General features: G+C 40.2%; 1 protein-coding gene across 1 annotated transcript in view; it reads right to left on the bottom strand.

Annotated features, from left to right (window-relative positions):
• jazf1.S (JAZF zinc finger 1 S homeolog) overlaps positions 1-24,282 on the bottom strand; it is a 193,540-nt gene that overhangs the window by 166,917 nt on the left and 2,341 nt on the right. The window lies entirely within an intron of this gene.

Raw genomic sequence — 24,282 nt, forward strand, 5'->3', positions numbered from 1 at the left:
GGCAAAAAGCCAATGTAAACCTGAAGTGAAAATAGTCGCTTCTAAAATATAGCTAAATATATATTATATTTATGTTGCACAGGCAGCTCTGTTAAATAATACATTTCTGCTTCATTTCTTCATGTTTTCCTCCACCGCACAGACTAAAGAACTAAAATGTTATATGTCAGACAGAAGGGTTCAATGTTTAGTGTACAGAAATGGTTATATAAACTCTTTTCTACCTATGTCAGATGTTTCCTGTTGGTCGTACAAGGACTTTGCACATGCGCATTAAATCACGCGTGCACCACGCCATGAGCTCGGTGTGTACACTTAGACACAATCTCACACACGGATGGATGCATGTGCATTGCGTTTAAATAGACACAGACGCCTGCAGTTTGGTGCGAGGTGATCATCCCATTTTGTCTGACACTGAGTGTTTCCTGAAATGGACTCCTGGTTTGACTCTGGCTTCCCCATTTTTACTTCCTGATCCTGTCACTGAATCTCCAGTTTGACCCTTGGCTTTATTTCTGGACTCTCCTGATTGCTGCCTGACTCGACCCCTGCCTGCTTCTAGATTTGATTATTAGCCTGATCCTTGTACCTGTTTCCGATGTACCTCTGCAGACACTGTGCTTTGTTACTTGCACCTCTGCTTAAGGTTGACACCTATCCGGATTTCACCCAGACAGCCCAGTTTTTGGAAGGGCTGCTCGGGTGTAAAGTTCCTGCCAGGATTTCCAAATTAGGAAATCTAGACAGGACATTGAAGTGAATGACATGGCGGTCAGCCAATCGCCACATCATCAGTCCCGCCCCTGACATCAGCCACCCCGCCCCACCACATCACTTGACCCACCCCTGACATCACTGGCCCACCCCCCTACATCACCAGCCTGCCCCCTTCCCGTTTTCGACAAAAAAAAAAAAGTGCCAGCTGCCTCTGCTACTCCTCATCTCAGCTCACCCTGTCACAATATCCAGGTACTGAGTGCTCAGTGGGAGATGTAGGGAAGCCCTCCGACTCCTGGTTGAGGTAAGCCTGGCAGCCTACATTGCCAAAAAAAAAAAAGTATAAAAATTAATGAAGGCAGTTTAGCATCTTTGGGTTAATATGCAGTACTAGTGCGGTGAACCCCCCCCCCCCTCAGGGTCACAGGTAAGGATGAATGTTAAAGGCACAGAAGAAACTGAGCAATATAGAACAGCAATATGAATTTGTATTGTTTACTTTCTACTTTGTCTATTTACTGCAATTTGCCATGGTTTTTTTTTTTGCCCAAAATGCAGGGAATTCTAGAGAACATCTCCCTAAAATTTAAGAGTTACTGCAGCAGCACAGACAGAAGAATTACAGTGTGCTTCTTTTCCAACACCTTGAATTAATTGGTATATGGTAGCTCTGGGACTACTTTTTGTGGCTACAAAATCCTGCCATAGACAATACAGAGAATTGCCTCTGCTAAGACACATTGGCGAAAAGTAATAAAAGTAATAAAAGTAGGTAACGGAAAAAATATTCGCAATGCAAAAAGTTATGCTTCTGTGCAAACAAATTGTCCTTTGCATGAATTTAATATAGCGTTTGGAAACTGGTTAGCGACCACTTCCGACAGGGGAAGAAGGTTTGCATATGTTATACTTTGCCCCAGTGCACAGTGAATGTAATGAAACTTAATACTGAAAAGATTACGAGACCTTCAAGTACTTCTTAAAAGTGGGCAATGTACAATAAAAATTCGGTTTAAGGAAGAATATTACTTTGCGAAATGCAAATTTTTATTCTTATTCTTTTGCTCTTTTGCTATTACATTCCCTCATTAGTGTTTTAGTAAAGCCAATTATCACTATTGTCTATTTTGTAGCCATGACTGCTACTAGTAACTAGTAACTGCTACAAGTAGCTCTGTTTGTCTTTGTCCTTAAGGGCTGGGACACACTGGGCGATTTGGGGAGATTTAGTCGCCTGGCGACTAATCGCTGCGACTTTTCTCCCCGAATGCCTCCCCTCGCTCTGCGCCTGGCTAAAATGAAAAATCGCCTGCGATAATCACACGCGGCGATTCGTTTTACGAAGTCGCCCGAAGTTGCCTCACGAGGAAACTTCGGGCGACTTCGGAAAACGAATCGCCGCGTGTGATTAGCGCAGGCGATTTTTCATTTTAGCCAGGCGCAGAGCGAGGGGAGGCATTCGGGGAGAAAAGTCGCAGCGATTATTCGCCAGGCGACTAAATCTCCCCAAATCGCCCAGTGTGTCCCTACCCTAAAGGAGAACAAAACCCTAGCCCTATTCCACCCCCTTCCACTGCCTGAACCATTGCCCCCGCTTTAAAAGGTGACATCTTCTGTCTGACCCTGATCCTCTTCTTGTATAGCTCCAACACTGCTTTTGGAGGAGCATGTGCAGTTGAATCTATGTCCTGAATAAGCTTTTACCTACATCTGTATGTATCAGCAACTGACAGAAGATGGTGCTTTTGAACTCTGCTGCACAACTCAAGAAGACTTTTAAAAGGAATATATGCTGTGGGGAAGAAGCCTGGAAGGGGGGGGGGGCTATGGAGCGGGATGGAGGATGGCTAGGATTTATTTCCCCTTGAAGGTGGGAGTCTCAGTTTCCCCAAGAAATTTGCTTATCTTAAATAGTTACAAATGTATCTAAGTGCAGGTACTGGGTATTCTGAGCTCTAATTCCTCTCATTCTTGGCCAAAATGTCTCTCGTTTAATTATGTTTTAGAAACTGTGTAACTTTTTCTGGCATCAGCGCAGGAGATCAAAGAGGAACTTGGGATATTTCAGTATTTGAGAAAGCAAACATGAAACCTGCAGGAATGCCAGTGGAGAAATAACAAATATGATGCTTTGAATTACTACCTGGGCATAAATGTGCAGACTAAGCAAAACACTTAGTGCCAGGAATTCCAAACCCATAATTAACTACATCCAAAATACCAAGAATACAGAAGGGAATATACTAGAAGAACAATATGACATAGTAAGAGTTTAGAAGGTGCTGTTAAGATTTGGCCCGAATACCAAACCGGATCCGAATCCTAATTTGCATTTGCAGTGTCTTATTTAAATCAGTGCATGGTTGCTAGGTGAATTTGGGCCCTAGCAACCTAGCAGCTGAACTTGAAAACTGGAGAGCTGCTGAATAAAAAACTTAACTCAAGAACCACAAATAATAAAAAATGAAAACCAAATGCAAATTGTCTCAGAATATCCCAATCTACATCATACTAATGTTTAATTGAAAGGTGAACAACCCCTTTGTCAGTCAAAACCAACAATAGTTGCCCCATATGACACTGTTTGGATACAGAATCAATGGAAGTCCTCTGACTCTACTAGGGACATTGGGTTAGTTGAGGTTGGTTGAAGTCCAGACCACTTATCATGCAAAGAAATATGTAATGCAAGTTTCATCCCATGGACTTAAGAAAACTATAATGTATTCAAAATGCCAAGTTTTACATCACTTGCGAATTTGAATTACATTCCCCCTCGTGTGTTTACTCTTGACTAACACCTGTTTGATTGCAGCATGGCCAGCAGTGAATTATCTTGCATCGTGTTTAAAAAGCCCAATAGACAATATTTCTCAAAATAGCACTATATACCTGTGCTGCTATACCAACTCCATACAAAAAATACCAATCATTATAATAAGGAGGAGCAGCACTGTTTTTCACCATTCTGCACAAAATAAAGTCTTACAACTATACAGGAAGCAAACCCTGCCAGATTCATACAGGTCAGCTGAGAATCATATTTTAAAGCAGTCGCTGACTATGGAGATTTTATTATGCAATATTGCTTTAAGAATACAACCCTGTTGTTGCTGGACTACAGCTCACAGCATGCTTCAACTTTCATTATATGTTACATTATTTTGGGATTTGGAGGGACACCCGGCGACAAAATGCACGCGACAAGTCAGATGGAGACGCAGTCGTCAAGTTTCTAACTGGACTGAATGAAAAGTCACAGGTATAAAGCACATTACATCTGACGTGACACAACTGTCGGATGTGGACGCAGAAAGTAGTGTCTTCATCCGACAGTCGGACCATATAGTTGTTACCTCCCACTTTTTATTTAGTCCAATTATATCTTGACGCGTGCAACTCCATCCGACTTGTGGAGTTCTCGCCTTAGGGTAGGACTACACGGCCAACTTTGATGCGTTTGCAGACGCAGCTTGCAGCATTTGCATCCGACAGTCGTGTTCTGTCGGATCACCGTTGCGACACCATCCAGCTTTATATTACTACCCTTGTTCCTGTCGCATCCGATTTGATGCGTGCGTTTTGTCGTCCAGCGTCGGATCAGACGGAAACGCTTCAAAGTCGGCCGTGTAGTCCTATCCTTAAAGGGATCCTGTCATCGGAAAACATTTTTTTTTTTCAAAACGCATCAGTTAATAGTGCTGCTCCAGCAGAATTCGGCACTGAAATCTATTTCTCAAAAGAGCAAACAGATTTTTTATATTCAATTTTGAAATCTGACATGGGACTAGACATTTTGTCAATTTCCCAGCTGCCCCCAGTCATGTGACTTGTGCCTGCACTTTAGGAGAGAAATGCTTTCAGGCAGGCTGCTGTTTTTCCTTCTCAATGTAACTGAATGTGATTCAGTGAGACATGGGTTTTTACTATTGAGTGTTGTTCTTGTATTAGGGAGCTGTTATCTGGTTACCTTCCCATTGTATGTTGTTTGGCTGCTGGGGGGGGGGGAAGGGAGGGGGTGGTATCATTCCAACTTGCAGTACAGCAGTAAAGAGTGATTGAAGTTTATCAGAGCTTAAATCACATGACTTGGGGCAGCTGGGAAATTGACAATACGTCTAGCCCCATGTTAGAATTCAAAAATGAATATAAAAAAATCTGTTTGCCCTTTTGAGAAATAGATTTCAGTAACAGAATTCTGCTGGAGCAGCACTATTAACTGATTTATTTTTTCCCATGACAGTATCCCTTTAAGCAGAGTTTCCCAGTACCGAAGAAGTCTGTACTTTATCCCCATGTCTGTTTCCAGTGTAATATATTGAAGGAAAGATGACATAACTATCTCTATATGTCAGCAAGATGCCTGATATGGTGCTGGAATCAGCAGGCTCATTGGTCAGTTCTTTGCATTTTTAATTAATTTTTTGATCAGTAGGATTTTCATTGGTGAATATTCTTGCATTTATTATTATGAAACAGTCTTGCTGTTAACATCCAATGGTTTGCTATAACCTAAATCTATACTGTTTTGTTTACTACAGATTCAGATTTCCAACAAATTTGATAAGTACAGTCCTGCAGTCGCTGCAAATAAAACTCTGATGTTACAGTAATTTGATTAAATGGGATAGTAATTGTGTTCTCGTAAACCATGTATTATTCCATTAGCTCCTGTTTTGCTAGTGCAGTCAAGAACTCTACTTTTAGCAACCCCTAAAAAAGCACTTCTCAATGATCGCAAAGTAAAACAGTGTAAAAGCAGTATATGTATACAGTAATTATATTATAGTGATGCTAAAACATACTGAAATAACATTATTTAATATGAATATAATAATAATATTTTAAAAAAAACATTAGTAATTAACATTACTGTAGTACAGATCCATACTGGCATGACTCTTTGTAATACCTGTTTTGAAATCAGATCAATTAAGATATGGGTTTTTGGGGCACAAAAAAAAAAAAGAGAGAAAAAAACTAGGTAAATTCACATAAATGCCATAAGGTAGAATCAAGTGCTAAGTTTACTCTCTTACACCCGGACAACCCACCCATATATACTTAAAGGCTATGACAAATAAAGGCCACATGGTGTTCATTTCCAGGCAACATACTCAAAACACGTACAAGGTCTTCAAAGTACTTAAAGGAAAACTATACCCCCAAAATGAATACTTAAGCAACAGATAGTTTATATCAAATTGAATGACATATTAAAGAATCTTACCAAACTGGAATATATATTTACATAAATATTGCCCTTTTACATCTCTTGCCTTGAACCACCATTTCGTGACTCTATCTGTGCTGCCTCAGAGATCACCTGACCAGAAATACTACAACACTAACTGTAACAGGAAGAAGTGAGGAAGCAAAAGGCAGAACTCTGTCTGTTAATTGGCTCATGTGACCTTACATGTGGTTTGTATGTGTGCACAGTGAATCGTAGGATCTCAGGGGGCGGCCCTTATTTTTTAAAATGGCAATTTTCTATTTATGATTACCCAATGGCACATACTATTAAAAAAGTATATTATTATGATAATGGTTCATTTACATGAAGCAGGGTTTTACACATGAGCTGTTTTACTCAGTATCTTTTAATAGAGACCTATATTGTTTGGGGGTATAGTTTTCCTTTAAGTGCAGCTCAACATTTTGAGTGGTAAACACAATAATACAGATTATAGATATCCACTGAACTGAACTGATGCCAGCATTTCTTTTACAGATTCACTTTGTTTACCTTTTGTAAAAGGGTTCTCCCCAGAAAATTGCACTGAGTAGTGAAAAAACAACCTTTGTAAGAAGGGAGTAAAATGAAGGTGGGAGTGGAAGCTGGGTGATGAAGATACGCCCAACCAAAATGACCAAAAAGAACACATGAAACTATAAATCACTTAGTTATCGTGCATTAAACACCTCTGGGGATAGAAGGAATTTGTTGCATTGTGTGCTGCTTTAATTAATATTAAAGAAACCTTACTAGTGCTAGACAGCCATTTTACATCCACTGATTGCTGACACTCAGGGGCTTGTTTATTAAAGTCCGATTTTTTTTCTGGTTGGAGTTTAAAAGGGGAAAACACCATTTTTTCGAAGGAAATTTTTTTTTCATTAGTTATTCCACCCAGATGCTGCTAAAAGTCTGAATAAAAAAGTACTCCATCTCCAACCTGTCGAGGTCCTGTAGAAGTCAGTGGCAGATGTCCCGTTTACAGTTGGAAGATATCATGATCTGCACTGGGTTTCGTACAGTAATCTGAAGGATTTGTGGTTTTCAAGCAATAATCCGGAAAAAAATTGAGTTTTCAGGATTTAAATCCGAAAAAAAGGCATCATTCGTATTTTTTCACGATTTTATCAAGTTTTTTACCGCACCAGATTTTTTCAGGTAAATTTATTTATTAATACAGAAAAAATGTGCACAGGAATAAGGTTGAAGTGGTTTAAGAAAATGGTGAGAATTTTTTTAGATTTTAGCACATAACCTCCCAGTGTTCAGGACAATGGCAGCACTTTGCATTGCATAATACCAGCTGTAGGCAGACATTCAGCAGATTGGTGGTTCCAAGAGGGAACATTACATCTTTTCTAGTGTGAAGGCATACCTACAGCACATTTATAACACACACATTGAGAAAAAAGATCTATAGGGAGTTGCAATAAAGGTGTAATTTTTTTAAATCACAGGCTATATAATGAGGGTGGTAAAAAAAATGTCCACATTAAATGCAGGTACAATACACATTGAAGCATATTTATCAAATTAGGCCCATAAACATAATTTCACCATCTGATAAATATACACCTGAAGAAAAAAAGTATTGGGGCTTGTTTCAGGCTTGGACTGGCAATACATAGACTCTGGCAAATGCTAGAGAGGGTGCTGTACAATGTCATAGACATTCACCATTTAGTAGGCCTGTGGGGGCTGAGGTCCTTGATGTACCTGAAATGCCAGGGCCTTTTATGAATCTCAGTCAGGACCTGCTGGTTCTGAGGCTCTGATTAAGCCACCCAGATGTCTTAGACAACCAGTCCAGCTACGTCATTCTCCCCCCCACCCCACACGCATAACTGCATGCTCATGTGTGTGTTGCTTATGGGTATGAGGTAAATGATTGGGGAACGAGGTGCCGGACAAGGTAAAGACATACGTACCTAGCACACACCCTAATATCGTGCCTCCTCTGCCTACCACTACTTGTCCTTTGTCCACCAAAGTACAAGGGAAAAGAGACATTAGTCCCATCACCTACTACAGATTACAATGTAAAGCCCTTCATACATACGTCGCAATCAATTGTATCAGGGGCCAATTACCTTGCCTGTATGCTTTGGCACTTGAGAGGAAAATTGAATAGACAGAAGAACCCACACTAACATGGGGAGAACATACAAACTATGGGGTATATTTATAAAAGAGTGAAGTTAGATATTGCCACACTCTGCTAGAGTGTAATTCCGCCACTTTCCATTCATTCCTATAGCTTTTCGAAAGGAGTATTTATCAAAGAATGAACTTTCACTTTCACTCATTGATAAATCCCATAGAAATGAATGTAGAGTGGCATAATTTCACTCTGGTGGACTGTGGCGATCACTAACTTCACTCTTTGATAAATACACCCCACAGTGTCTTGGTCAAAATTACAGACATAATGGGGTGTGTGGGCAGAGACAGAGCAAGGGAAGCCAAGATGCACCCAGGTCACTTCAGATCTGGGTTGGCATCTTTGAATTATACACCCCAGTCCTGCTAGATAATAATGGTAACTTCGAAGTCACTGTGCCATCCATGAAAAAATATATCAATAAAAGGACATGGAATAAAGTATTTAATAAAAAACATGAGAGTTGGCCCTTTGTCTAAAGTTTTCCGGAGTCCTGACAGCCCAGTAGTACACGGTGTTATTAAAGGGATACTGTCATGGGGAAAAACTTTTTTTCAAAATGAATCAGTTAATAGTGCTGCTCCAGCAGAATTCTGCACTGGAATCCATTTCTCAAAAGAGCAAACCGATTTTTTTATATTCAATTTTGAAATCTGACAAGGGGCTAGACATAGTGTCAATTTCCCAGCTGCCCCCAGTCATGTGACTTGTGCTCTGATAAACTTAAATCACTCTTTACTGCTGTACTGCAAGTTGGAGTGATATCACCCCCATCCCTTTCCCACCCCAGCAGCCAGACAACAGAACAATGGGAAGGTAACCAGATAGCAGCTCCCTAACACAAGATAACAGCTGCCTGGTAGATCTAAGAACAACACTCAATAGTAAAAACCCATGTCTCACTGAGACACATTCAGTTACATTGAGAAGGAAAAACAGCAGCCTGCCAGAAAGCATTTCTCTCCTAATGTGCAGGCACAAGTCACATGACCAGGGGCAACTGGGAAATTGACAAAATGTCTAGCCTCATGTCAGATTGAATAAAAAAAAAATCTGTTTGCTCTTTTGAGAAATGGATTTCAGTGCAGAATTCTGCTGGAGTAGCACAATTAATTGATGCGTTTTGAAAAAAACATGTTTTCCGATGACAGGATCCCTTTAAGGGTGTTACACTGTGCAAAGTGTTATAGTAACCGATAAGTATGGTACCATGACTAGAATCGGATGAAGTGTCATATGATTTTTGATTACTACCTGTAGACCTCCGTTTTTTAGACCCTGGATTCATATTTTCTATTGCTGAAATGTTATCAACATAATGAGAACATTTTCCAAATTCTTATTAAAAAAATGACTAGAAAATATAGGTTTTAATGTTAGAAAACAATAAGTGGTGCTGTGTAATGCCACACAGTAGTTTGAAAAGACAAATGGCAAGCTTAGCTGTCATCTGTGTAAATCAATAGAAACATCCAGGGTCTCATTTAGTAACACTAGTGAAAACTGCTGCAGTTCAGTAACCCATAGCAACCAATTAGCTTAGATTAGTCTGCTACGCACAGAATACTGAAAGCAAATAGCTGATTGGTGTATATGGGTTACTGGACTGAGGCAGTTCTGCCCTGTGTTGGTAAATAAGACTCACAGGGGTCCGTTTACTAAAGTGCGGTAAAAATATTCGCACAATATATAGACAGAATTTTCACCAAATATGTTATCGCCAGTTTACTAACTTGCGGTAAATATAAATTTGCGAATTTTCTTGCGCAGGAATAATTGTTCGCCAGTTATCGCATTCGCTGAAAATAACGATACATACACATTAACGGCCGGTTTACTAAACAGCGAAATGTGCTAAAGACAAATTACCGCAAGAATAATCGCACAATTTTACCGCCACCTTTATAGTGGCGTAAATATTTTTTTCGCCACAAAATTCTCAAGGGGCAGGAAATATTCCATAATACTTTTTTTTTAGTTGCTATAATCGTCTGGTCACATACAAAACCAAAAAGCTATTTAGTGGTGCAAATGTGCCTGACATTCCCTGTTTTAGGAGCCCCACAGGATCTTCCACAAGTAAGAAAAAATGTGTTTTTACCAGAAAAGGAAACCTGAGTGGTTCAGTGGATTTCAATTCCAACTACATGTTGGTTCCCTATTTAATTTTACCTGAGAAATAACCCTGTGAAGCCTAAACGCTTCTCATTGCTATCATATGTTTATTTCATTAACCATCGCAATTGTATGGGGACCGAGGATTGTGTTTGAGTGCCACCAGTTGCATTAAAGTTGTGGTTCACCTGTTAACATTTAGTATGTTACACAATGGCTAATTACACAATGTTACACAATGGCTAATTACACAATGTTACACAATGGCTAATTCTAAGCAACTTTATTTTTGCTTTTTAAAAACAAATGCTCTGTAAGGCTACAAATGTATAGTTATGGCAACTTATTATTCATCCTCTATTCAGTCCCTCTTCTATTCACGTTCAAGTCTCTTATTCAAGTCAATGCATGGTTGCTAGGGTAATTTGAACACTAGAAACCAGATTGCTGAAATTGCAGCCTCAAAAGCTGCTGCATAAAAAGTTATTTGCTAATTGCAAATTGTCTAAGAATATGACTCTCTACATCATACTGAAAGTTAATTTAAAGTTAAACAGATCTAGAGAGTTTGCTCAAAAGAGTTATATACCACTCACTCCGTACAGAGCCTCGCACTCCTGACTTCTCCCATATCCAAAGAGTACCCCAAATGTGATTCCCTGTTTGACAGCTGTGAAGTGATCAGCAAATAATCTCTTCCCAGCCGTTTGTGTACAGCATTTCCCATGGACTGTTAGCACACCAATATTACATATTAAACAGGTAGTAAACCCTGCTGAGCTGCACTGCTCAACCAAACAGTCCAAGCAGTTCTTGCTGGACAACAAATCCCAGATAATGTAACATATAATGAAGGTTGAGGCATATAGAGAGCTGTAGTTAAGCAACAGACGGTTTTATTCTTAAAGCAATATTGCACAATATTCCAATAATCATCCACAGCCAGTGACTGCTTTAGAATGTTATAAGTCCTCCAATGAGAATCCCAGCTGACCAGTATTAATCTGGCTCCATATTCTTTGTTCCTGCAACTGGAGTTTGGAACTGATCCTCCATGCAACACCATAAGATTCTCTAGGATGCCACAAAATTCATCCCCCCTAGGCTAGAATATAAAGTTGTATCAGATAAAGTTGGATGGAGTATTTTCTTTGTGCGTTTACATCCGTCAATGTATTACAATGAGAAAAAAATCTTTCCGACACCATCCGTTTTTGTCTTGGATGGAGACGCAGCATGCGTCGTTCAAATCCGGCAGTCGTTTAGTGTCATTTGCAGATCTAAAACCATTCTACAAAATCTCCTGTGGAGTTGAGCCCTAAGGGCAAGGGCACACCTGGCGATTTGGGGAGATTTAGTCGCCTGGCGACTAATCGCCTCATCTTTACGGCGACTTATCTTCCCGAATGCCTTCCCTCTGTCTTGTGCCAGCTATAAGCAGAGTTTCCTAGCACTGAACAAGTCTATTCTTCTTTTTTCACATGTCTGATTCCAGTGTAATATAATAAAGGGGGAGAAATTACATATCATTTTTACTTATAGTTTTCCAAGTTTTCCAAATTTGCCTCCCAGAAATGCACCTAACTGAAACAGTAGAACATGTCAAAAATGTCCTTATCAATGTGGTTAATGCTGCTGCATTCCATGCTGAGTTTGTAGTTTGTGCTAAAGTTCACATTAGGCTTTGCTACAAACAAAAGGTGTTAAAGGGATCCTGTCATCAGAAAACATGTTTTTTTTAAAACGCATCAGTTAATAGTGCTACTCCAGCAGAATTCTGCACTGAAATCCATTTCTCAAAAGAGCAAACAGATTTTTTTATATTCAATTTTGAAATCTGACATGGGGCTAGACATTTTGTCAATTTCCCAGCTGCCCCCAGTCATGTGACTTGTGCCTGCACGTTAGGAGAGAAATACTTTCTGGCAGGCTGCTATTTTTCCTTCTCAATGTAACTGAATGTGTCTCAGTGAGACATGGGTTTTTACTATTGAGTGCTGTTCTTAGATCTACCAGGCAGCTGTTATCTTGTGTTAGGGAGCTGTTATCTGGTTACCTTCCCATTGTTCTTTTGTTTGGCTGCTGGGGGGGAAAAGGGAGGGGGTGATATCACTCCAACTTGCAGTACAGCAGTAAAGAGTTATTGAAGTTTATCAGAGCACAAGTCACATGACTTGGGGCAGCTGGGAAATTGACAAAATGTCTAGCCCCATGTCAGATTTCAAAATTCAATAAAAAAAAATCTGTTTGCTCTTTTGAGAAATGGATTTCAGTGCAGAATTCTGCTGGAGCAGCACTATTAACTGATTCATTTCGAGAATTTTTTTTTTTCCCATGACAGTATCCCTTTAAGGTAAACTCTGCTCTTTGTGGAATAAGGCAGATTAATTACATCCCTTTTTCACGGAATGCATGCTATTTCCTTTAAATATCACTACCACTAAGCTTTTCTTGTTCTGAAATCATGTAACAACTAGTGTGCAATAAGCTTATGTTACACTCTGTGGTTTCTTGCTTTCTTAAGGGAAATTTGGAGCAACAAGATGCAGGGAACTGTTGCAGAATGCTTCTGATATAAAATAGGATCACTATGAGACTGGAATATAAATTGCTAATGTATTTATTAGCTATGTGCTTTTCACACAGTCATTCCCAATTGCAATAATAGGAAGAGACTCTTGCCACTTCCCAGCAGGGGCGTAACTACCGGGGGAGCAGGGGTGCAAATGGGCTAGGTCCCGCACCCACGCAGGGCCCCCCCGGAACATTGTGCGCGCTGCAGCCGGCTGGAGTCGGCTGCAGGCGCAGAGAGAAAACGCGCAGGCGAGGGTGGGGGCGGGCCCGTCTGCATGGCCCGCACCAGGGCCCGCCCCCACCAAGTTACGTTACTGCTTCCCAGCATTTTATAACAAATCTCTGTTTGTGCCATAAGATCCAGAGTAGGGATTCTCACATTTTGATGCAAGATTATAATTCCAGTGCCTGAATGAATTTCTCCTTAAAGGCACACTAAACCCAAACATAAAAATGTCCCAATGCATCCCTTAGTTCTCTTTAAAACTATTTAAAATCCTTCACCAATAAGAATGTTGATTACCAGCACTATGTCAGGTATCTTGCAGTTATCTTACATAAGGAGATTATTATATTATTATGGCTTCAGTATATTACATATCATTCAGACATGAGGATAAAGGACATACTTGTTCAGTGCTGGGAAAATGTGTTTAATGCTTCCATCTCCAGTTGCAGGAACAAAGAACATGGAGCCAGATTTACGCAGGTCAGGTGGAATTCTCATTGTAAGATTATTTTGCATTTTAATACAACTGCAGGCCCTGAAGAGCTGAGGAAAACTTTAATTGTGCATTATTGTTTTAAGACTACAACTCTGATGTTGCTGGACTACATCACAGAGCACACCTGAAGCTTAATAATGTATGGTGGGATTTGTAGTCAAGTAACAACGAAGTATGATTGAGCAGTGTGGTACAGTAGGGTTTAGTGTCCCTTTAAAGTTTAAACCCTTAGGCCTAACCCACTTACTAGTAATACACTCTTAAATCCTGCTGTACTGCATTGCTCAACCACACTTTACTGGGTAGTTGCTGGACTACAAATCCCAGTACACATATTATTAAGGTTAAGGCATGCTAAGTGCCATCGTCCTGCAACATCAGGGTTGCATTCTTAAAACAATATTGCACAAAAAACCTTTGCCCAAGCTCACCAGGGATCGAGGCAGCATTAGAATGCAAAATAATCCTCAGATGAGAATCCCAGGTGATCTGTGTAATTATGGCTCCATGTTGTTTGTTCCTGCAGCTGAAGTTGGAAACATTTAGCACAGTTTCCAGGCACTGGACAAGTCTGTCCTTCATCCGGTTTAACATAATGTCCCGTAGGTGGGCCAAGCTGGTCTGGTGCCCTAGGCTCTGCTCCCCGCCTTTTGCAAATTTGAGTTTGCGTGAGGTGGTGAACCACCCGCCACAGGAGTGTACACAAATGACGTGGCAGCGCAGAGGATAACTGGCAGGTGGTAAGGGGACAAGGGCTGGAGTGGGAGTAGACAGCAGAAGAGGTGCCCCTCTGCCACTGCGCCCTAGGCATGTGCCTCCGATACCTAATCCTAGTTCTGGCCCTGTAATGACCCCAAAATATGTATGTAAGATAAGAGCAAGATGGCTGACATAGTGCTGGGAGTCAGCATTTTAATTGGTAGATTTTATATAGCGTACATACTGTTTCAAATTGTACTCTCCACCACTCACATGTCCAGGAAGTATTGGGGCATGGGCCGTCACCCCAATTTATTTTTCCAAATCAAAAGTTGATAGGTGTAAAAGAAAATTGTAAAATAAATATATTTTCACACTGTTGTTTACTGCAACAAATAAACATGTTGCACTTTTAAACTCAAGCAATAATTAGTGGGCTTTTGTATGTTGATCAGCAGTGCATATTTCCCATTTAAAGTATCAGTGGAAATTACTTTATACAAATACCAAGCTGACAACATGTTGACTATAGGATAAACAAGCTGCAACAGGAAATATATTATATTTACCCTCAGATAAGAACAGTCACAGTGACTAAAGCTGGCTATACAAAGTCACATTTTTGCAAGAACTCTTCAATTTGGCAGCAAATATGGATGTTGAAATTAAACTTTTTTGCAGCTAATCTTACTTGTGCAAGCAGTAGCAGATTGGTCAATAAGTATGCACAAAAATAGGGATTATCAAATGACTTGCAGCAATGCCTTACTTCAATAGGTCGAACGACTTGTTTAAGGATCTTCAATATAGATTGGTGGTCAAAAAACATCCAATTGGACTGCCCAGTTAAAGTCATGTGAGGAGCGAGTCTGGGTTGGTGGGACCCACGAGAGTTGGGGGTCTACCGGGTGTTTTCCTGGTGTCCCACTGGTTCAGTCCGACCCTATACAAACCTATGGGTAGTGGCTCATAAACCCTATGCTAAGGGGGAAATGTAATAAAAGTCGCAAAGAGTAGAGATGTCGCGAACTGTTCGCCGGCGAACTTGTTCGCGCGAACATCGGGTGTTCGCGCTCGCTGGAAGTTCGCGAACGTCGCGCGACGTTCGCCATTTTGGGTTCGCCATTGTTGGCGCTTTTTTTTGCCCTCTCACCCCAGACCAGCAGGTACATGGCAGCCAATCAGGAAGCTCTCCCCTGGACCACTCCCCTTCCCTATAAAAACCGAAGCCCTGCAGCGTTTTTTCACTCTGCCTGTGTGTGCTGAAGAGATAGTGTAGGGAGAGAGCTGCTGCCTGTTAGTGATTTCAGGGACAGTTGAAAGTTTGCTGGCTAGTAATCGTTTTGATACTGCTCTGTTATTGGAGGGACAGAAGTCTGCAGGGGTTTGAGGGACATTTAAGCTTAGGTAGCTTTGCTGGCTAGTAATCTACCTTCTACTGCAGTGCTCTGTATGTAGCTGCAGTGGGCAGCTGTCCTGCTTCTGATCTCATCTGCTGACTGCTGCAATAACAGTAGTCCTTGTAAGGACTGCTTTTATTTATTTTTTTGTTGTTTTACTACTACTACTACTACTACTACTATAAGAGCCCAGTGCTATTAGTCTAGCAGTGTTGGGGAGTGGGACTGGTGTGCTAATCTGCTGCTCCTAGTAGTTCAGCAGCACCAACTTTAATTTTTTTTTTTTAATATTCATTTTTTTTTATTTTACTTTTTTTTATTTTACTACCGCTGTAGTAGTGTATAAGTTGACCTTTTAGGCATTATTTGCCCTGTAGGCATTATTTGCACACTGTTTTCTTCAACCCGCCATCGAGCTGTGTGACCTTGTTCCCATTCTGTCTAAATATCCATAATATTACCGTCTCCAGAAAAAACACCGGAGTCACTTTTTTCAAGCAGCATTCATATATTTTACGTATTCCGTATCCACCGCTGTAGTAGTGTATACGTTGGCCTTGTAGGCATTATTTGCACACTGTTTTCTTCAACCCGCCATCGAGCTGTGTGACCTTGTTCCCATTCTGTCTAAATATCCATAATATTACCGTCTCCAGAAAAAACACCGGAGTCACTTTTTTCAAGCAGCATTCATATATTTTACGTAATCCGTATCCACCGCTGTAGTAGTGTATACGTTGGCCTTGTAGGCATTATTTGCACACTGTTTTCTTCAACCCGCCATCGAGCTGTGTGACCTTGTTCCCATTCTGTCTAAATATCCATAATATTACCGTCTCCAGAAAAAACACCGGAGTCACTTTTTTTGGCAAAAAATGACTATTTTCAGCATTTATGTGGCATATTTTTTCTGGCAACTGTGCTTCAGTGGCTGCAACCAAAAAAACTGGGCAAACAATGTCTACAAGGTCAACGTATGGCGAAAAATTACTATTTTCAGCATTTATATGGCATATTTTTTCTGGCAACTGTGCTTCAGTGGCTGCGTCCAAAAAAACTGGGCAAACAATGTCTACAAGGTCAACGTATGGCGAAAAATGACTATTTTCAGCATTTATATGGCATATTTTTTCTGGCAACTGTGCTTCAGTGGCTGCGTCCAAAAAAACTGGGCAAACAATGCCTACAAGGTCAACGTATGGCAGTTGTTTAAAGAGAACAGTAGATTACTAGCCAGCAAAGCTACCTAAGCTAAAATGTCCCTCAAATCCCTGCAGACTTCTGTCCCTCCAATACAGAGCAGTATCAAGCAGATTACTAGCCAGCAAACTTACTATCATCTGTCCCTGAAATCACTAACAGCTCTCCCCCTACACTATCTCTTCCAAGCACACACAGGCAGATTTTTCAGATACATTTTTGCCCTTGATCCCCCTCTGGCATGCCACTGTCCAGGTCGTTGCACCCTTTAAACAACTTTAAAATCATTTTTCTGGCCAGAAATGTCTTTTCTAGATGTTAAAGTTCGCCTTCCCATTGAAGTCTATGGGGTTCGCGAACCGTTCGCGAACCGCTCGCGTTTTTGCGCAAGTTCGCGAATATGTTCGCGAACTTTTTTTCCGACGTTCGCTACATCCCTAGCAAAGAGAAAAACAATTTGCACAAATAAGAATAAAAGTTGTAATATTCTTCTTTGCAAATTTTAATTGCACATTGTGTACTTTTAAGAAGTTCTTTAAGGTGTGCAAAGGTAATCTTTTGAGCAAACATAACAACTTTATTCTTCATACACATCTATTCCTGCCCCATTGAAGCTTATGATCTAAGATTCATAGCACATTCACATACACTGGGGACAAATTCATTAACTTCTCTTCTGGATTTAACAGACACTAAAGGCTTCAGGGTGATTATTCCGACCGCACTCTCTAGTTATGACATAATAATCTTCATTTGTAAAATAACAGCAGGATGCCTGACATAGTGCAGGTTATCAGTAGTTAACCATGATAAAAGATTTCTTTTTAACCTAAGGGTAAGTGCACATGCTAAGATTCGGGGAGATTTAGTCGCCCAGCGACAAATCGCCTCTTCTTCGGGGCGACTACTCTCCCCAAAAAGCCTTCTCGCCAGCTACAATCTAAATCGTCGTCGGGATGGCACTCGTAGTGCTTCGTTTTCTGAAGTCACCTGAAGTTTCCTCGTGAGGCGACTTCGGAAAATGAAACGCTCCGAGTGCCATCCCGACGGCGATTTCGATTCTAGCCGGCGGGAAGGCTTTTGGTGGAGATTAGTCGTCCGAAGAAGAGGCTATTTGTTGCCGGGCGATTAATCTCCTCTAATCTTGTGATTGCAAAATAAACTGTCTACAATAGTGAAAAGATTGCTATTACTATTGCTATAAAAAGTGTTTAGCCCTTTATGTGTGGTGATAGGTCCCCTTTAAGTGCCACCAAGCATACAGTATAATTTACCCCCAAAATTAGTCCATATTGGCAGGACCATTGATTTTACATTGATTTGTTTCCATGGCAACTTGAGCTGACAATGATATGCAAAGGGTTCAAGTTTTAGTCACTTTAAAATGTAAGCATATTTAAATATGATGCAAATCAACCAAATTGCGGCAATATACAGGAACCAGGCATTATGGTCCGAGTAAAGTGTAGGAATGGAGTGGAGGGGATTTCATCCAATAAATCAATTGATTGTATCAGAACATTATTACCTTCAGCCTCTGCCAAATGAAATTGCCCTGATAAAATCTGTACGTGCCCCAAATAAACAGATGGCAAATAAGCAAAGATTTATGCATTCCTGACCTTTATAAAACCCCAATACTATAAACAACAGTACTTTTAAAAACTAAATTCTATGTATTGTGCAGAAAAAAAACAAATACTTTATGAATATACCATAAGACATTTAATTTAAAAAAAAAACAAAAAATATTCCAGTTCCGCTTCTCTAAATAAATATCTCATCTCATGTACAATTATGTGGGAACCACAGTGGCCTGTGATGGTGCCCAGAAGAGAAGGGTCAGTTCTAGCAGCCATAGAGATGAATTTGTAAAGCAACATTGCACAATAAAAAAAAACATTTTCCCCTAGCCCCAGCTGCCCAATTAGTGCAAGGGCACCCTACAATAACAATCCCTTAATTTACTCTTCTTGACTAAGCATGATTGTCGCTAAAATTCTAAAATTTCCGTTACACTGTGCCACTGCAGCCCCATGGTCACTACAGCAAATGCCAAAAAATTAGGTTTGCCAGAAAAGTACCAATAATATTTTACGAAACATAGGGATATAACAAGTAGAAGGCCAATGCCATGTTTGGCCCCTCATACACTTGCCAAATGTTCACATGGTCAGCCCATGTATTCACCTTTAAAAAAAGGCAATAAAAAGTGCTCTTTTCATCTCACAGTTCGTACAGAGGCCCTCCTTCCTCACAACACCATCCATTCTACTGAACTCAGCCCCAATCTCCTATACATGGTCATAAAATACAGAGTAGTACTCTCTGCAATAGCAATATGGCCGAGTAGACAGCATTGACTTGGCCACCTCAGTTACATCCCTGGTTTAGCAACTCCATGGGGTATATTTATCAAAGAGTGAAGTCAGAGATTGCCACAGTCCTCCCATTGATAAATACTCTTTCAAAAATAACATAGAAATGAATGGAGAGTTTCGGAATTTCACTCTAGAGGACTGTGGCGATCTCTAATGTCACTCTTTGATAAATATGCACCCATACCTCCTAACTTTTGAAAAACGAAAAGAGGGAGAAAAACTTGTGCTGTGTGCAGTGCAGCAATTTTGACCACGCCCATTTATGGCCACATCCCCTTATTACTATGTCCATTTTACAAAATTTGGCAGGTTATGAAAGTTTGAACATATTTTTGGGGCATTTTAGTGCAATGTTATATATTTGTGTTATAACAGTTTTGCTAATGAAAGTGAATTGCCTTTTAAAGGGCACCTGTTGGGTAAAAATGTTATCCCCAACCAAAGGTGTGGGCTAATAGAGTCCGCATTCTGGTTGGGCATTACAGTAGTTTATTTATTTTTTAAAAAATGCCCCCGCCAGCGATAGGATACCCGCACCAGGAGGGAGCTCCCGTGCGAGCAGCCATGTCCGCATGTGCATAATGAAAATATGCCCGAATTGCCAGTTGTGCGCATGCGAGTGACACAACATTGCTGCTCGCACCGGAAGCTCCCTCCTGATGCGGCTAGCGTAGCGCTGGCGGGGGGCATTTTTTAAAAAAAAAAATACTGTTATCCCCAACCGGAATGCAGGCTCTATTAGCCTGGACCTTTGGTTGGGGGTAACATTTTTACCCAACAGGTGCCCTTTAAGCTGCTATTTTCAGTTCTCCCAAGAGACCTGCTTATAAAGACTTTCTCTTGAAACAATTGTTTCTTTGCTTTTATCTTAAATTCTTACAAAAATATCTCTGCCAAAAAGCCTCTTATTTTAAGTTTCAGAAACGTTGTATCTTTTTCACGAGTCAGTGCAGGAGATCAAAGAGAAAGTCAGGACATTTCGGTATGAAACCCAGGACTGCGGGCTGAGCTATCAAAATCGGGACTGTCCCGCAGAAAATGGGACAGTTGGGAGGTATGCAACTCTAGCAGTGATCTCAAAATCTCAAACCAAGTGCATACCAAGTTGAAGCCAGGGATCTAGAGCAGTGTTTCCTTTGCCTTTAATTAAAGATGCAAGTAAATTCACCAAGAATAATGCTTTGGGCCAAAAGCTCAATTATTAATACAAAATAATTCACCAATGAGAAGCTTATGACAACTACTGGTTTTGTAATGTTAGCTCCATGACATTACACTGTAATCAAACATCAGTAGACAGGACATAATGCTGTTTGTTTGTCTGTGACTGAGAAAATTGTGTTTGCCAGCACTGTGGCATTATGGTTGGCTGCCTTACAACATTGCGGTTCTAGATGTGTTGCCATCCAAGACCCTGTTTGCATAAAGGCTGTATGTTCACTTGTGCTTGAGTCGAACTCCTCTGGATTTCTCCCATACTCAAAAGACACACAGGCAAATGAACTGGTTTCTGAAAAAACAGCATATACTGCCCTCATATGGCTACCTTTAAGGGACACTAAAATCAACCATAAGATTGTTCCACAACGCCACTAAAAAATTTATTACACAATAAAAAACTATTTATGAATGAAAGTTTTACTGACTAAAACCTAATTATAGATTACAAGATTATGCACAAATGAGAATGCTGATTACTACTATGTCTGGCTATATTACATACAGAGATTATCATGGCATTTTAGTCCAATATTTTACACTTATTTCAGACATGGGGATAAAGGACATACTTATTCAGTCCTAGGAAACTGTGCTTAAAGGGCATCTGTTGGCTGAAAACATTCTATTAGCCTGCACCAACCATAGGTGCAGGCTAATAGAGTCCGCACTCCAGTTAGGGTAACCATAGTTTTTTCTTTAAAAAATTGCCCCCACCAGTGCTAGGACACTCGAATGAAGAAAGAGCTGCTAGTTCGAGTGGCCATGTTGGAACACACAAATGTGCATAATGAGTGAAGGCCGTAACTTGTTCATTATGTCAGACATTCATTATGACATGGCTGCTCGCACCAGGAGCTCCTCCCGATGCAACAGTCCTAGCTCTGGTGGGGTCAATTTTTTAAAAGACTACTGTTACCCCTAATGAGAGTGTGGTTTCTATTACCCCACACCTTTGGTTGGGGATATTATTTTTGGCCAACAGGTGCCCTTTAATGCTTCCAACTCCAATTGCAGGAACATGGAGGCAGATTTACACATATGAGGCAGAATTCTCATTGGAGGATTGTTTTTCATTTAAATACAGCCTCCGGCCCTGGAAAACTGGGGAAAAGTTTTATTGAGGAATATTACTTTATGAATACATTCCTGATGTTGCTGGACTACAGCTCCCAGCATGCCTTAACCTTGATAATATGTTAAAGTATGCTGGGATTTGTAGTCCAGCTTGAGCCTAAATCTGAGAAAAGGTTTGATTTTGGTTAAGATCAAGTGTAGAATCTGTTCTTAAATGGGGAATCTCCCTTTGCACGTGTGATCTGATTTGCATTTTGTACTTTTTTGCACTTTGCGACAGAAAGCAATAACCTCGGGCTTAAAAAAGTGTGTAAAAGAAGGCAATACAGACCTCAGAGTATTAGGGCAGATATTGATGAGAATCATGTATAATCTCTGTAAAATGCTTGGAACTAACAATAACTTAGATTAAGTAGGATTCCCTCTGGAGAATGAAGAATACAATTTGTTCTTAATAGAACTGTTAACCTTTGAAAATGCATCCTGCACACATCGCTCTGTTGTCGTCACTGAGCATTCAGTACACACACACAATGTTTTATAGTACAAAGTTTGTATAAAGTATGTGTTGGTACTCATGCTCCAGTTTACTTCCTTCCTGTAAAAAAAACTGCAGTGCTGTTAAATTTTACTGAACTTCTAGCTATGTTTATAACTCAGCATGAGTCATAATATTCACGCACAACACTTGGGCCAATAATCCACTATACCACATTTTTAAAGATAAAATACAGTATAATGAGGACGACATACAAAGATGTTAGATGAGCCCTTGGGCAAGCCAGTCCAGGGGCCAACAATCTAACCCAAGGACTAAGAATTCAACAGAGTTGGGGAAATGTAAAGTTTAAAGGGGTAGGTCCCCTTTGAGTTAAAGGGGTTGTAAATCCAGCTGTAATGCTGTCCCACACCAACTTCTATAGAAGTTGCTAAAAAAAAAAAAAAACAATTATAGATGGAAATAAATTTGCCAATGAGAAATTTACTGATCAAAAATGCAATGTTATAAATGCAAAAGAACTGACCAATGATTCCCATTCCAATGAGAATGCTGACCAATGAGAATGCTGGAGCTGGAATGAAACTGATACAAGTCAGCTGGAATTCTCATTGGAGGTTTTTTTGCATTTTCATGGCGATTTTGGGGATGTTTTTGGAAACATGTTATTGTGCACTATTGCTTTAAGAATACAACCCTGGCGTTGCTGGACAACACGCTTTATTATATGTTACATTATTCATGAATCTGTAGTCCAGCAACAACTAAGTAATGTTTGGTTCTACAGTACAGTGCAGCGGGGTTAACTACCCCTTTATCAAAGAGTGAAGTTAGAGATCTTCACAGTCGGCAGAGTAAAATACTGCCTCGTTCCATTCATTTCTATGGTATTTTCAAAGGCATATTTATAAAAAATAAATATTATGTTTATAGAATATCCTACTCCTGTCAGTCCTATAACTTTCAAATTGATCTTCATTTTTTTTATACTTGTTGAATTATTTGCCTTCTTGTTTTAGCTCCTCTTTTCAACTTTCAAGTGGGGGTCACTGACCCCAGCAGCCAAAAAACTAGTGCTAAAAATACACAAAATTCTTTAAAAATGCAAACTGAGTGTACCAGAAAATCACTGTACTTTCTGTTCAATCACATTTAACACCATACAATGAGGCCCTGCCAAAACACCTTCTGCATTAATATGAACAGAGAACATGCAACCAAGGCAGAAAGCAAATCCGTCCTAGAAAATTCATTTGGTTATACTTCAGACTTTCTTTGGGAATCAGGACTTGCAGAGTTCAGATCTAGTAATGCTCAAATACCCATCAGTACCTTTTAAGGAGAAGGAAAGCTCCAAGACAGTTTATTGTCAACACATTAGCCTCAATACTTCAAGCTAGAATGCTATATTTATTCTGCAGAATGCTTTACCATACCTGAGTAAACAGCTCTAGACACTGTCTCTGTTTGTTTAGGATAGAAGCTGCCATATAAACTTGGTGTGACATCACTTCCTGCCTGAGCCTCTCCCTTCTCACTTACAGCTCTGGGCTCAGATTACAGCAGGGATGGGAGGAGGGAGGGGAAGAGGAGCACACTGAGCATGCTCAAGCCCTGCCCTGGAGGTTTATGCTGAAAACAGGAAGTCTGATAAAGAAGCCCATGTGTACTCAATAGAAGGAAAGAAATGCTGTGTTTCTTTTGGCAGAGGACTCAGAGCAGCATTACTTTGATGGTTTAATGGTGTATTTATATAGAACTTTCTGATAAAGCTTATTAATTTTAGCCTTTCCTTCTCCTTTAACACTGACTGAAATCCCAACTATCATAACTATATCAGAGATTTTAATATTCAGTCCAGCAAAAATCTTTGTCTGTCTGTTCAGTGCAGGAAATCAAAGAGAAAGTCGGGCCGTTTCAGTAACAATCCTGGACTGCGGGTTGAGCTGTCAAAATCAGGACTGTCCCGCGAAAAACAGGACAGTTGGGAGGTATGATAAAGTGATTAAGATGCCCAGTGCTGGCCAACCTGCTGTCCTTCATTTGGTTACCAAATGAGTCTTGGAATTGTAAAGGTACAGTATGGTATCTATTTTTCAGAATGCTCGGGACCTGGGGTTTTCCGGATAATGGATCTTTCCATAATTTGCATAACTTAAGTCTACTAGAAAATCATGTAAACATTAAATAAATGCCATAGTCTGGTTTTGCCTCCAATTTGGATTAATTATATCTTAGTTTGGATCAAGTACAAGGTACTGTTTTATTATTACA

The sequence above is a fragment of the Xenopus laevis genome, chromosome 6S (genome assembly GCF_017654675.1).
Source record: "Xenopus laevis strain J_2021 chromosome 6S, Xenopus_laevis_v10.1, whole genome shotgun sequence".
Taxonomy (NCBI): Eukaryota; Metazoa; Chordata; class Amphibia; order Anura; family Pipidae; genus Xenopus; species Xenopus laevis.